This window comes from Mesoplodon mirus (assembly GCF_964341445.2).
Source record: "Mesoplodon mirus genome assembly, chromosome: 9".
Lineage (NCBI taxonomy): Eukaryota > Metazoa > Chordata > Mammalia > Artiodactyla > Ziphiidae > Mesoplodon > Mesoplodon mirus.
The window spans coordinates 98639745-98654117 of NC_138985.1; the positions used below are offsets into that span (position 1 = coordinate 98639745).

Below are 14373 nucleotides of genomic sequence, written 5' to 3' on the forward strand. Positions count from 1 at the left end.
GAAATGGGTTATCACTTAGAGCCCCTGGAAGGGAACGTCACGGTCCTGCTGACACCTTGATCCTAGCCCAGTGAGACCCATGTGGCAGTCCTGACCTCCAGAACTGCAAAGTCATCCAGGTGTGTTGTTTTAAAGTCACTACATTTGTGATAATTTGTTACAGCAGCAAAAGAAAAATGATGCAATAGAGATTTGATTTCACAAGAGAAAATGTGGGACGGGGATGAATGGGCTTTTCTTTAGATGGAGAAGTGGTAACATTTGAGACCTGAGAGCGTAAGTAATAAATCTGGAATTTTAAATGAAGATTTTTATAGATAATTTGGAATTAGGATTGTACAGTGAAACTCCAGGTTTCCACATAATCGTGCTCTTTTCTTCGTAGTGAAATGTCAAACTTCACAAACTTCTGTGTGGGCAAGTGGCAGACAGTACATTGAGGGGAAATTGACCCAAGTTATGGGGTAATAATACCACCCAATTATATGTCTTATGGGCTGTTTCAGCTTCTGATCTGATATCTTTAAACATAATTTTTGAATCTAGTTGCTAGGGCAACCTAGACAAAAGACATACATTAACCTCAGGCACTGTGTGCCCATTAAACAAGTCTGGAGTTGGTGTAGAAAAGCAATGGTGAGTTAAGATGCCCTGTCATGGTACAATGTTTTCTTCTCACGAGCAGAAACTTTTAGCCAGGAGAAAGCTAGAGGGAGAAAGAGATCCTGAACTCAAGAGAGGCTGACATGTGGGCCCTAAACCAGTATGATTGGTGTCCTTATAAAAAGAGGGGATTCGGACACAGACATGCATGTGCACTGAGGAAAGACCGTGTGAGGATACAGAGAAAAGGTGGCCCTCTGCAAGCTGGGAAGTGAGCTGTCACCACAAACCAACCCTCCTAAAACCTTGATCTTCGACTACTAGCCTCCAGAACTGAGAAAATAAATGTCTGTTGTTTTTTTTTTTTTTTAAAAAAGAAGCTGACATGACTTTCCTTAGATTAAACCCTGAAGGCAAGAAGAGAAACAAATCCTTTAAAGGCTGTGCCACACAATCTGGGATACAAATGCCCTTAGGGGTGAGTGGCTGATTCTGTTAGGTGTGTGAAGCTACAGGACATAGGGGAACATCTTCCGGGAAGTCAATTAATGGAATAATTTCAGGAAAAACATTTTTAAAAATGCAAAGTAATGACTTATGAAACAAAAGTCATGATTTATACCAGTAGTTGAAGGAAAGACCTCAAAGGAATTTCATGCCACCACAGACCATGGAGGTTTACCCTGTCCTGGTGGAAAGGTGTAGGAAGCACTGATCAGAGACAAGTAAATAACCCTTCACCATTCTACCTTCTCTTCTTCAGCCTCTCCACGGGGAGTGACAAACTACTGGGATTTTCCAGATACTACTTCTAAATTATAACACTCAGTGTGTTTTATGAACTAGTCCGTCTTGCAACATTTAACTACAGTGTGTGTACGCTTCATAACTTGACCTGAATCTTCCTCTTCAGACCACCTCCCACCTCTCATACCATTCACCTTGTGATTCAGTCAAAAGGCTTTTTATCCATTCTTAGGCCCTGTCCCAAGTTGAGTTTTCAGGGAAGCAGACTCTAGGAGGGAGATTAGTGCGCATGAAGTTTATTACGGAGTGCTCTTTGGGATTCATGACTGATGTAGACAAAGAAGTAGGACTGGGCAGAGGGAGAAGCTGGGCTGAGATACAGCCTCAATGAAAGACCTCCGTTGACCCCAGCGGGAGCTCTTAAGCTGGGGTGACTCCTCAGAATTATACCAAGTTGGGATAAGGGGCTGGGCCTTTATCCTTCTGTGTAGAATAGTTATGGAGTTCTGGCTGCCTGGGAATAAGGGTGCTAGATTTAGCAAATAAAAATACACAATGCTGGGCTTCCCTGGTGGCGCAGTGATTGGGAGTCCGCCTGCCGATGCAGGGGACACGGGTTCGTGCCTCGGTCCGGGAGGATCCCACATGCCGCGGAGTGGCTGGGCCTGCGCGTCTGGAGCCTGTGCTCTGCAATGGGAGAGGCTGCAACAGTGACGGGCCCGCATAGTGCAAAAAAAAAAAAAAAAAAAATACACAATGCTTAGTTAAATTTGAATGTCAGATCATCACTGATTAGTTTCTCAGTACAAGTGTATCCCATACTATATTTGAGACATAACTACACTAAAAATTATTTGCTATTGATCTGACATTCACATTTAACTGGTGTCCTGTATTTTATCTGGCAACGCTACCTGGGAAGGGAGCATGGTTATTCAGAAAAGGAAAGAACATTCAGAAAAGGAAAGAATCTGGCAAGGCCTCTGGAAGAGGGTGGTATTTGAGCAGGACGCTGATGGGCAGGCTGGATTTGGACACACAGAGATGAACAGCCCAGGAGAGAACACCAGGGGAGCATGGGGGGTCACTATGCATTTGGGCCAGGCGCAGATTGCCTCAGCAGATTCCCAAAGAGGCTGACAGGTGAGGCAGGAATGTGGGCAGCACTCCTGGCAGTTGGGGGCACAAATCCTAAAGGGGGACCTGGGGGTGCACCTCAGCATCCACTGTAGACACACATCACTTCCCATGGTGCACCACTGAGACTCAGCTGTCACTGAGAGGTTGGAGTGCATGGGCTTTTATGAATCAAATAATAATATTTGGTAGGAATAAAACAGGGAGGCTTTATGATTCCTCTCACTCACTTAAAAAAAAAGGAACCTGTTCAAGTTGAGCTAGATGAATGACCTCCCCATCTCCAATCCCCAAGAGAAAAAAAAAGATATTCTCCTGGACGCCCAATATGTGGTTTTATTATCAGCAACCAGGACTGACTTGAATTGACAACTGATTCTGTTATATAATAGTTTCAGGAAGAATAGCTACAGAGCATTGGTTATCAAACCAATGTTCTCAGATATGTAAATGACTCTCCATAGTTAAATCCCTTGTGGAAAACATCCCTATTTAGCAAGTCAACTTATGTGCTTATTTAAGTTTATGTTTTGCAATCAAGCTATACTGAAAGGATGTCACTTTATGGGAGTCTTACTAAGATGTCGTGTGGCTCAGATGAACATTTGGGAATCCTGCTTTAAATTTTTTCTAGGCTAAAATCTTTAGGGCTATTAATCTGTAGCATAAACATTTGGGGCCCATATCATCTAACTGTCTTTATGTTAACATGGACACCTAATCTCTTCCTGAGAAAAAACTTGGCTCTGGCTGGGGTTTATTTCTTGGTCTGTCTCTGCAGGTATTAAAACTTATTTTCAGGAATACCTCATTTTTAGACCACTTTTTCTATTCCTAACCCAGCTTAGCTGAACCAAACCTTATAGCTGTGCTCTTCACGGGAACATGGAATAGCTGTTTTCCAACTGCTTTCAGGAAATATAACCCTAACTTGTAGCTTCATCATAATTATCAAATCTTTATTTAAGAAGGATTGTCCAAAAATATGCAGTTTATCGATTCCCTTAGACGTTTTGAAATTCGTATCTTGACTGCTGAAAGCTACATTCTTATGCCGCATTGTTTTGACTTTCACAGAATTGCTTTCGCAAAACTGTTTTAATTTTATCCTCTGCTTACCTTGAAGAATATAATACAAAAGAGTTCTATGAATCCTGCTAATAACACTGATATATTGATAATAATAATACTCATTATTAATTAAATGATGATAATTTATGAATTCACTCATTCAATAAATATATACTGAGCAACTTCTATGTGTCAGAAATTCTTTTGAACCCTGGGAATGCAGATAAATGAGATAGACAAAAATGTCTGCCCTCATTGAATTTATATTTAAGTTAGTTGAGGGAGAGACAGATTAAAAAAAGGTAAAGTCTGAGTTGATGATAAGTGCTATGGGAACAAAAAAAGCTAGAAAGGGGGATGGGGAGTTGTGATTTTAAATAGGTGGTCACCGAAGGACTCTTCACTGATGCCCGGTATGATCCACATATTTTCCTGAGTATTTTACATCAGGATGTTGTTCATTACTTAACCCTGTGAAGATGCTGTTCATTATATTACACAGTGTCCTCTTTATGAGGCCCCGTGGGAGAATTTTCCCTTTGGTGGTAGAACTTGGAATAGTTGGACTTCTCCTGAGTAACTGGTTTCTTTTTATCTTCTGGGCACCAAGAATCATGTAACAGATCATGTTTACCTTTTGTTTAGACTACAAGGAAACTTGAAACTTTGGCATGAACTGGGAGTACTGACCTTGCTCTTGGCTTCATCTTACCTTTTCTACCTCGTTTTAGCCTTTGTCCCAGTTGACTCGCCTACTTATTTTACATTTCATTATATGTTATATTTATTTTGGTAAGCTTCCTTAAATATATTTTTTGAACAAAGGCATGAAAAAAAATAATACCCCGATACTTATGTGCACACACACATAAACATACATAAGTAAACAAACCAGCATGTGAAGGTGTCATCCATCTTCCTTATTTCACTGTACCTGGAGTTCTTATTTGAAAAACATTTTCACGCTTCATGGGACCTTGCTTATATAGGTGCTCAATAAATATTTATGGAATTACAATTTTAGTAGCAGTTACAATTTAAATGAGAAAGATATTCATGAATACCTTGAGAGTTTTTCCACTTGAATAAAAGACAAGTACAATTTTTCTGGCTTAGTTTTTAAAATAATGATATTTAAAATATGATATTTAAAATATCATAAACCTTTAATATAAATGAGTGGGAGCAAATCTGGAACATGGTCAATATGTAATAATGACCCTTCTAAACCACTTTCTAAAAGTTTTAAATCAGTGGGTTCTAATAATTCTGGCGTGATGAAGCCCTTTGAAAACGATCACTCTCTCTCCAGGCAAATTCAGTAACACAAATAATTATATGCAGTCTTAGCTGAGTCATGGACATGCTGAAGTCCATCTATCCACCAACCCCAGGGTCTGAATGCTTATAATATTTTTCTTTTTAAGTAATACTGTATGTTCTTAAAATTTTAATATCAAAAAGCAGAATTAACTTTAACTTCAGCACCAAGACAGCTATTTTTCACAGTATATGGACATATTTATTTTTGATCCTTGTATTTTCGATTTTTTTTTTTGCGGTACACGAGTCTCTCACTGTTGTGGGCTCTCCCGTTGAGGAGCACAGGCTCCGGACGCGCAGGCTCAGCGGCCATGGCTCACGGGCCGCTCCGCAGCATGTGGGATCTTCCCGGACCGGGGCACGAACCCGTGTCCCCTGCATCGGCAGGCGGACTCAACCACTGCGCCACCAGGGAAGCCCTATTTTCATTTTTTAAAATGTTGGGCTTACGTTATTGATATGATTTTATATATTGATTTTTTGGCTTAACACTATAATAAGCAGTTCCCAATGAAATGAAAAACTTTTTGTAGACATCATTTTTAATGGTAAATATATACATATATTTATAAGTAGTATATAAACTGAAATATTACATAACCATTAAAAATTATGTATAAAAATGTAATGTGCTTAAGCGTTTTTCTAATGTTTTAAATTTACTTCCCCACCTCCCTTTTTTTTTTTTTCTTTTGGCTGCACCATTTGGCATTTGCTGCAGCTCGAGTGTCATAGCAGTCTGATGGCAGAATTCCTTCTTCCTGGGGGGAGGCCAGTCTTTTTTCTCTTAAGGCCTTCACCTGATTGGATGATGCCCACCTACATTATGAAGGCTCGTCTGCTTTACTCAAAGTTTACTGCATTAAATGTTAATTTTGTTAAAAAAGACTTCACAGAAACATCCAGAATAATGTTTGGCCAAATATTGGGTACTGTGGCCTCTCCAAGTTGATGCATAACATTAACGGTCACAGACCCACTGCATAATTCATCTCATGACCCCTGCCCACGACTCTTACCCCAGCAGCACTCTTCTTCCTGTTGAGTTTCCTCACCCTAGAAAGCCACTCTCCCTGGAGGACTATCTTCAACCATGCTCAAGCCTGCCTGCCTTCCCGGGGTCCTCCTGGCCCAGAGAAAACTCTCTCACCCTTGTTCCACTACACTGTTGCCTCTTTTCTTCTTTTCCCTTCCACGCTTCTCCAGCCAGGCTCCAACTTTCAGAATTGTTCAAAGGAGTAATGGACACTTGTCTCTCTGTTCTTTAAGGCCCCAGTCTCCCTGGGATGCATGTCAAACTTCAAAGAATTTTCTTACCTGTTGCTGCTCTGCTCTGATAGCAACACCAGGAAGGGTTTACAAGTTTCCATAGTTTAGCATGTTGTGTACTTGACAGGAAACTGAGATGCAGGTCTCCTCTTCTTAAAGGCACCCCCAATCTTTCTAGATTGTTTTCATGGATCTGGGTGCTCATACTCCTTAGCCTCCTCCACAAGGGGAGAGAAAAACCTCAGCACATTTTCCTAATGAAGCCTACTCTAAAACCTCTCCCAATTCAACCAAGCTTCCTTTGAATTGTTCGTTTTTCTTTATGTCAGCAGGGTGGGGCGTGGGCGTCTTGCAAGCCTTGGAGGCGTATGAGAGCTACTTAGTGCTTTCTTTAGAATTTGGTAATACTTGGCTTCTAATATACTCAGCCTTGGGGCTCTAAACAAATTCTGAAACAACAGGAAATGTCCCCTTCAACCGCAAAAATTTATCATTGCTATTTTTTGTATTTTTCATTTTTCTTTGTTGTTTTTGTTTCACTATAATTTTTATAAACATAGATTTGTGTTTTAAAATATTCTAATGACGGGACTTCGCCAGTGGTCAAGTGGTAAAGAATCCACCTTCCAGTGCAGGGGACACGGGTTCAATCCCTGATTGGGGAGCTAAGATCCCACATGCCGCAGGACAACTAATTCCGCGTGCCACAACTACTGAGCCCATGTGCCTCAACTAGAGAGAGAAAACTCGCATGCTGCAACTAGAGAGAAGTCCATGTGCCACAGTGAAAGATCCCACATGCTGCAGCTAAGACCTGAGGCAGCCAAAAAAAAAAAAAAATTCTAATGACAAAAATTTCTTTTAATAAAATAACAAATTACCTTTATACATTTTTCATCTACCTATGTTTGGTTTTCCTTGACGTTTATCTTATTTTTTCTATTTTTGTGTCTCTTCATGCTTTCCATTGTTTTTTGTCTTTGACTACATGTACTACGTAGTTTGTCTTCTGTTGTGCTTTTGAAATTAAACGTTTTCCTTTTACCTGTAGTAGTGATTGACTTCGATATTACCAAATATCTAATTAATTTATATTTCTCTCTTTATAGAAGTCAAGAACAGAATGATAACTTTAACTCATTATGCCCAGTGAGGGATTTTGTATGTCTATACCTGAAAGTCCCACCCTTTCTGTTCTCCACTTTCTTATTTTTTTTTAATTAATTAATTTATTTATTTTGCTGCACCGTGTCTTAGCTGCAGCATGTGGGATCTTTTAGTTGTGACATGCGGGATCTTTAGTTGCAGCGTGTGGGATCTTTTAGTTGCAGCATGTGAAATCTTTAGTTGTGGCATGTGGGACCCAGTTCCCTGACCAGGGATTGAGCCTGGGCCCCCTGCATTGGGAACGTAAAAGTCCTAGCCTCTGGACTATCAGGGAAGTCCTCTGTTCTCCACTATCAATGCTTGTTAATTTAAATTGTTATAAAGGAGCCATATTTTTTATTAAATATCAATTATTGTTTTTTTTAATTTTTATTTATTTTTGGCTGTGTTGGGTCTTTGTTGTTGTGCACAGGCTTTCAGTTGTGGCGAGCAGGGGCTACTCTTCGTTGTGGTGCACGGGCTTCTCATTGTGGTGGCCTCTCTTGTTGTGGAGCACAGGCTCTAGGTGTGCAGGCTTCAGTAGTTGTGGCACACAGGCTCAGTAGTTGTGGCTTGCGGGCTCTAGAGCACAGGCTCAGTAGTTGTGGTGCATGGGCTTAGTTGCTCCGCGGCATGTGGGATCTTCCGGACCAGGGCTCGAGCCCATGTCCCCTGAATTGGCAGGCAGATTCTTAACCACCACACCACCAGGGAAGCCCTATTTTTTTTTTTAACAAGAGAAATCAAATAAAAATTTAATAAGATGTATATGTGGGAGAGACCCAGAAAAATCAAGTAACTTACCAAAATGACTGAAGCCCTCACCTTAAATGCCATCATCAGCTAAAGACAAAAGAGCTCAATTATTGTTTTAACCATGGAAATTACCTTTTGAGACATAATGGTTACTTGGACTTTGAATTGAATTTTTCAAGCATTTTAAGAACAGCTGATTAATTTTTGTGCTCACTGTCAGTCTATTTATATTATAGTTTTTCCTTTCTTGCATTTATAATCTTGAGTCATCAATTGTTTACTTATATTGTGTTTCTGAGCAGTTTTTAGGAAAGCTACTGGTATACTTCCACACTCTTTGTATAGCTTGTGAGGTCTTTTTGTTTTTTTCACATCTAAATAAGGCTTTTCCTATTTTTGAATTCTTCAGTCAAGACAAGAATTCCCATAACATTTTATAGTCATTGTTTAACTGTACACCAGTATTTAGTATTTCCAAGAAGTCTAAGGTCAGCTTGATATTTAATTGTATCTTCTGTCTGAAAACGTCTAGTATTTTTTCTTTTCCACTGACGTTTAAGACTTTCACCAGGTTAGACCTAAGTGTAGGTCTTTTAAAAATTAATTTTCTTAGACATATTCTTAGTTTTTTCAATTTTCAGATTGGGCCTTCTGATTTGAAGGAATTTTACTAATTGAGAAATTTTACTAATAGTATTCATTGAAATATTTTTTAATCTAAATAAAGAAAACTCCATCTCAAACTAGCTTAAATAATAAACAGTGTTTATTAGATCAAAAACTAAACAATCCAGAGATAGAAAAGTGTACAAGCAACATATATCCTGGATTCATGTTGTTTTTAGGTTGTCAGTTCTCTTGGCTCTGCCCTTCCCTAATCCTTTGTAAGCTGCATTCTCAGCAAACATTCTCACATTTAAGTGACATGTTGCCAGCAGTTTCTAGAGCTACCGGCTTCCTTATTCACATCTAGGAGGAGAGAGGGCATCTGTTCTCACATTTGCTGAATAAAAGTTCTGTGTTTGACTCTGATTGGATAATCATAGGTCACATGTCTGCTCTGAACCAGTCACTATGATGGTGGGTGGGGCTAGGGCTGCCTTGATTGCCATAGACCAGTCAACTTCTTTCTTTCATTTCTCTTATCACCTCTCTCAATGTTTAAATTTCTTACATCTTTCTTTTTTGTTCTGGGAGACTTTCTGAGGTTTGTCCTCCACACCTCTGAATGGGTTTTCTTCTTTAATCAGTTTTGCTTTTTACAGCCTTCAACGTGAATTTTAATGAAGTTTCATCAAAATTTGTACTCTAGTTTTTAGTCGCCTCTTTTTATTTCTGTCTTTATTTCAATCTGTTCTCTTCTATTGGCTTCCTGTACTTTTTTTTTTTTTTTTTAAACTCAGAAGCTATCTCTTTGTCTTTTTTTTTGGAAGCAGATATTGTAAAGGAATATAAAAAATATGTTCTGGGGGCTTCCCTGGTGGTGCAGTGGTTGGGAGTCTGCCTGCCGATGCAGGGGACATGGGTTCATGCCCTGGTCCAGGAGGATCCCATGTGCCGTGGAGTGGCTGGGCCCGTGAGCCATGGCCGCTGAGCCTGCGCGTCCGGAGCCTGTGCTCTGCAGTGGGAGGGGCCACGGCAGTGAGAGGCACGCGTACCACAAAAAAAAAAATGTTCTGTATAACAGTGTCAATGTACTTAATGCCACTGAACTGTACACTTAAAAATGATTAAAATGATAAATTTTATGTTATGTATATTATACCACAATAAAAATATATTATGTTTCCTAAAGAAAATAATTTTCAGTGTGTATTCTCCCTATGTGTATCCAGAGTAATATTTTCTTTACCTTGCAAGAAAATATTTTATTATACCATATGTGTTGTTTATTTGCTTGTTTTTCTGTTAACTTATCTCCAACATTGTCAGGATTTATCCAGGTTTAGTTTTGTCAAAAGTCAGGGTTCATGCAGAATCCCCAGTATCTTTTTGAGTAAAAATGACTCTTCTTCTCTGATCTAGACCTGGAGTGGTTTACATGTTCAGAATCCCCAGTACCAATTCTAATTTTTGATAGGAATTGACTGGGATCTTCTATTCTTCCAGCTCTTTTTTTTTTTAAATTTAAATTTTGTAAAACATAAGAGATAGTATTTAATTCTTTTGTATGTATGGAATTATTTATATAGTCATCCCTCATTATCCACAGGTTCTGCATCCACAGATTCAATCACCCTCAGGTCAAAAATATTTTTAAAAATTCCAGGAACTTTCAAAAAATAAAACTTGAATTCGCTGTGTGCAGACAACTGTTTATATAACATTTACATTGTATTTACAACTATTTACATAGCATTTGCATTATAAGTTATCTAGAGATGATTTAAAATATTTGGGAGGTTGTGAGTAGGTTATATGCAAATACTACACCATTTAATATAAGGGACTTGAGCATCTGCTGATTTTGGTAGCCATAGCAGATCCTGGAACCAATCAATGCCCTCTGGATACCAAGAGATGACTGTATGTGAGAGATTACACACTTTTCGTAAAACGCTCCCATAAATTCTAACTTTACTTTTGTTTACAGAGCATTTCTGAAGACATATACACATACAGAATAAAATATGCTGCAGCCAGACCCTCCACCTGTGCTGGGAACTGAGATCTGTAGTTTCTCAGTATGAGTGAAAGAAAAGTGACTGTTTAGAGGTGGAGAAGTATGAAAGTCATGAAGCCAGGTCAGACAATATTGGCATTGTGTGTGTGTGTGTGTGTGTGTATGGGTGGGGGTAGTTGACTGCATGAGTTCTCGTCATTGTAGCTACTGCACGCTGGCATTGGGACAGACCTTAAGAGTGAGTAAAATTTTTTCCTAATTTATTTGATGTCATCCTGGGGGTTCTGTTTCAGAGATCTAAATTTGTTTTAGTCAAGAATCAAATTTTTAAAAATTCCCATTGATTCTGCAACTAGTGTAAATGGTCCTGGCTTTTGTCAAGTTTTCTTCAAAGGCAGGAAACATCTTTCCTTTCAGATCCACAGGTAGAATGAATGAGAATGGTATAATTACTTAGAAGAAGATCAAGTTAGACGCCGGGATGCAGACTAAAGCTGGAAACAACAAGAAAGTCTGGTATCCAAACAGGAAAGTGGGGTGGTGTTCAAGCTGTGTGGCAAGAATGTGTCATCAGCATTGGTGTTGAGAGCTCTGACCTGAGCTGGCACCAGTGTTGTTATGGACACTGAATGAGATGCACATATGGGAGAACATGGAAATGAGTGAAAAACTCTAGAGATTGTTATTTATACTATTGTCATTATCGAAGAGCAACTTCACAGTCTCTTTTCCTTGTTTAGAAGAAAATGGGAACTTTTAGAAAATCTGCCAAGTTGTCCCTAATGAAGTTGGTCAGAATCCAAGCAGAGTTGTAAGTACAGCAGAGGCCAGAAGAGGCAGGTGCCGTGGAGATGATGTTAAGTGGTACATAAGAGGTGTGGGCTACGTTGGGGAATTGCAGTTTTGGTAAGAGGTGGACTAAGGCAGTGTCCAAAATCTCCCACTACAAATACATAGAAATACTAGATAAAACAATTTTGAATACATAGTTCTGGTCACAAGAAAGAATTCCACATGTCAGAAATGAAGAAAAAAATGAAACCAGAGTGTTATGGATATTGATGTATCTGTCCTGATATGGGTATAGGTTGGGGTGAGAGTTTCTGTCTTGGTGACCTTAAGCCAAAGTGAAAGGATGTTTTGTAAAACATCTTTTGCATAAAGCAAAAATCCTCAAGAACTGTACCCTCGATGTAAACAGTGTCTAGAAAACAATCCACCATTTTAGGTAGATAAAGAGGATATTCTCTCTCTTGGTCTGAGCTCTGGATAAAAAAAAATTCTCCCAAGAAGAACTTATAACTCAGGCCTGTATCTCACAAGTGTGGTTCCTAAAAACCATTTAGGTGTCCCCCAAATCCCTAAACTGAAAAATAATTAGAGTTAATCACTATGTATTGATATCCTGGGGCACCTGGCTGTAGCAAGGATACAGACACTTTGAAAATATACTCCCATAACTGGGCCTGTAGGCTTTTCATATAAAAGTCAAATCACTCTAATTATTATCTCATAATCAAAATATTAATTCATGTGAGAAAATAATCCATCATGAAAGAGAGGGAGACAGAGAAAGGGAGAGAGTAAGCCAACAAAATACACAGGGAGGTAAAGTCCTTGAACTAAATGAAATAATCTGAATGAAAATACAAAATAAATGTTTGTAAGGATTTAAAGAGATAAAAGAAAAAAAGTCTATATAAGTAAGTAGCATAACACTCTGGAAAAATTACAAAAACATTTGAAAAAGAGCCAAGAAATGAAATTTTAGCCAGTGAAATTAAAACTCAGTGAATGGGTTAAACATCAGATTAGACACTCCTGAAATGATAAGTACTTACCCAGAAGGCAGAGCTGAAGAAATTATTCAGAATATAGCACTGAGAATTGCAGAGACGGAAAAATCTGAAAGAGAGGTTAAGAAGCACAATGTATATAATGAGAACACAGAATGTATCTAACAGGAGTTCCAGAGGAAAGAATAAACAGAAGAGAAGAAATAGAAATATTTGAAGCGATAAAGGCTAAATATATTTTAGAATTAATGAAAGATATGAATCTTCATATTCAGTAAGTGTAACTAATCCTGAATAGGATAAGAAATAAAGCTATTTAACAATACTCTGGTAGACTGTCAAAGGAAAGAGGAAATCACAGAAGCAGCCAGAGAGAAATAAGTTATTCTCAAAGAAATAAAATTTATCACACAGAAGTTTTCTCAGAAGTACTGATAGACATCAGAAGACAATAGAATAATAGTTTTAATACTGCCAAGGGAAAAACAAATAGAATATAGAAGTAGAGTGACCAATCATTCCAGTTTGTCCAGGACTGTCCTGGTTTTAGCACTGAATTCCTGTTTTGGGAAACCCCCCAGCCTAAGGCAAGCCAGGACACTTGGTCACCCTACACTGCTCTATGCAATTAAACTGTCATTAGAGAGTAAGACTGAAAAAGCAACATCTGACAAAGTTCACCTCTTGCAGACCAATGGTCTGATAGGATCATTGAAGGATAGCCAATGAAGGATAGAGTTTGGCAAAAATGAAAACTGAATCCAGATAGAGGGAGTGGACTATAGGAAGCAATGGGGGACAACTAAGTAAAATATCACTTAACATAAATAAGCATTGACTAAACAAAATAATAATTAAGGTGGCTATAAATTTTGGAGATATAAAAAAGGAGAAAAAACTCTGACAACAATAACATGTAAGAAGCTGTGGTGGGGAGTATAGTGAGGACAGAAGTTAAACTTTCTAGAGTCCATGAATTGATTAGGGACAAGATAGGATTATTGGCTAACTTTCCTCTTTGTTAAGTATGCACATTAAAAATCTCCGGTACCTCTTCTCCTTCCCCTTTTCTTCCTGAACAATCCAGTTTTAAAGCTATCAGGGTAAGACAGGCATCCACGCTGGGGCAGGCAGGTACGAGTTCCAGTGGCCCAGAGTGGGGTGACAGAGCCCAAGCAGAGTAAGGTGAGCATCTACACCGTGGGCGGCCTGGTGCGTGGTGTGGAAGCTTGAGTGGGGTGAGGGGGGTGTCCCTGCAGCAGCCTGAGAAAGGCATCTGCACAGGGGCTACCTGGCCCAGGGTGTCAGAGCCCAGGGAAGGAGGAAGTCTCCCTATGTGGGAGGTGATGAAGTTAAGTAGGGTGACGAGGGTGTCCACATGGGAGTGGAGATTAGTTACATATGGGGTGTTGTTCAAATAAATAAATATATTAAATATATATTTATATATATATATTATATATATATTAAAATAATTGGGAGCCAGATACCCCACTATCAGAGAGAGGGAGAGAATTACTAAGTAGAAAGGGACAAAACCACAATCCTGTAGTTGTTGGATTGGAATTGGAGGCATCTGTGTGGAGTCAAGGTTCTCAGTATAGGTAGATGTAGGAACAAACGCAGATTTAAATGTACGTATGTATTACGTGCATACATATATTTCTAAGCTCACTCCACTGGGATGGCCTGGGATCGAAATAGGGGACACCTGGAGCATCACATTGAATGTCACTGTCACATCAAATAGCTATGGTAACAGTTTATAACACAACGTGTGTAAACCAATAGAGGTTACCAAATGAGTACAGTGAAATTTTGATGAGCAATGGAAACTTTACATAATTTCAAAATCCCCACAAAATACTGATTACTTATAGAACAAAAAAGAGGCACTTTCCA

General features: G+C 39.0%; 1 long non-coding RNA gene across 1 annotated transcript in view; it reads right to left on the reverse strand.

The window, feature by feature from the left end:
- Nucleotides 1-14373, reverse strand: part of LOC309810526 — an 85455-nt gene that overhangs the window by 69269 nt on the left and 1813 nt on the right. The window contains exon 2 of the long non-coding RNA XR_014295012.1: nt 12517-12580. This is a non-coding gene — a long non-coding RNA (uncharacterized lncRNA). The remainder of the gene's footprint in view (nt 1-12516; nt 12581-14373) is intronic.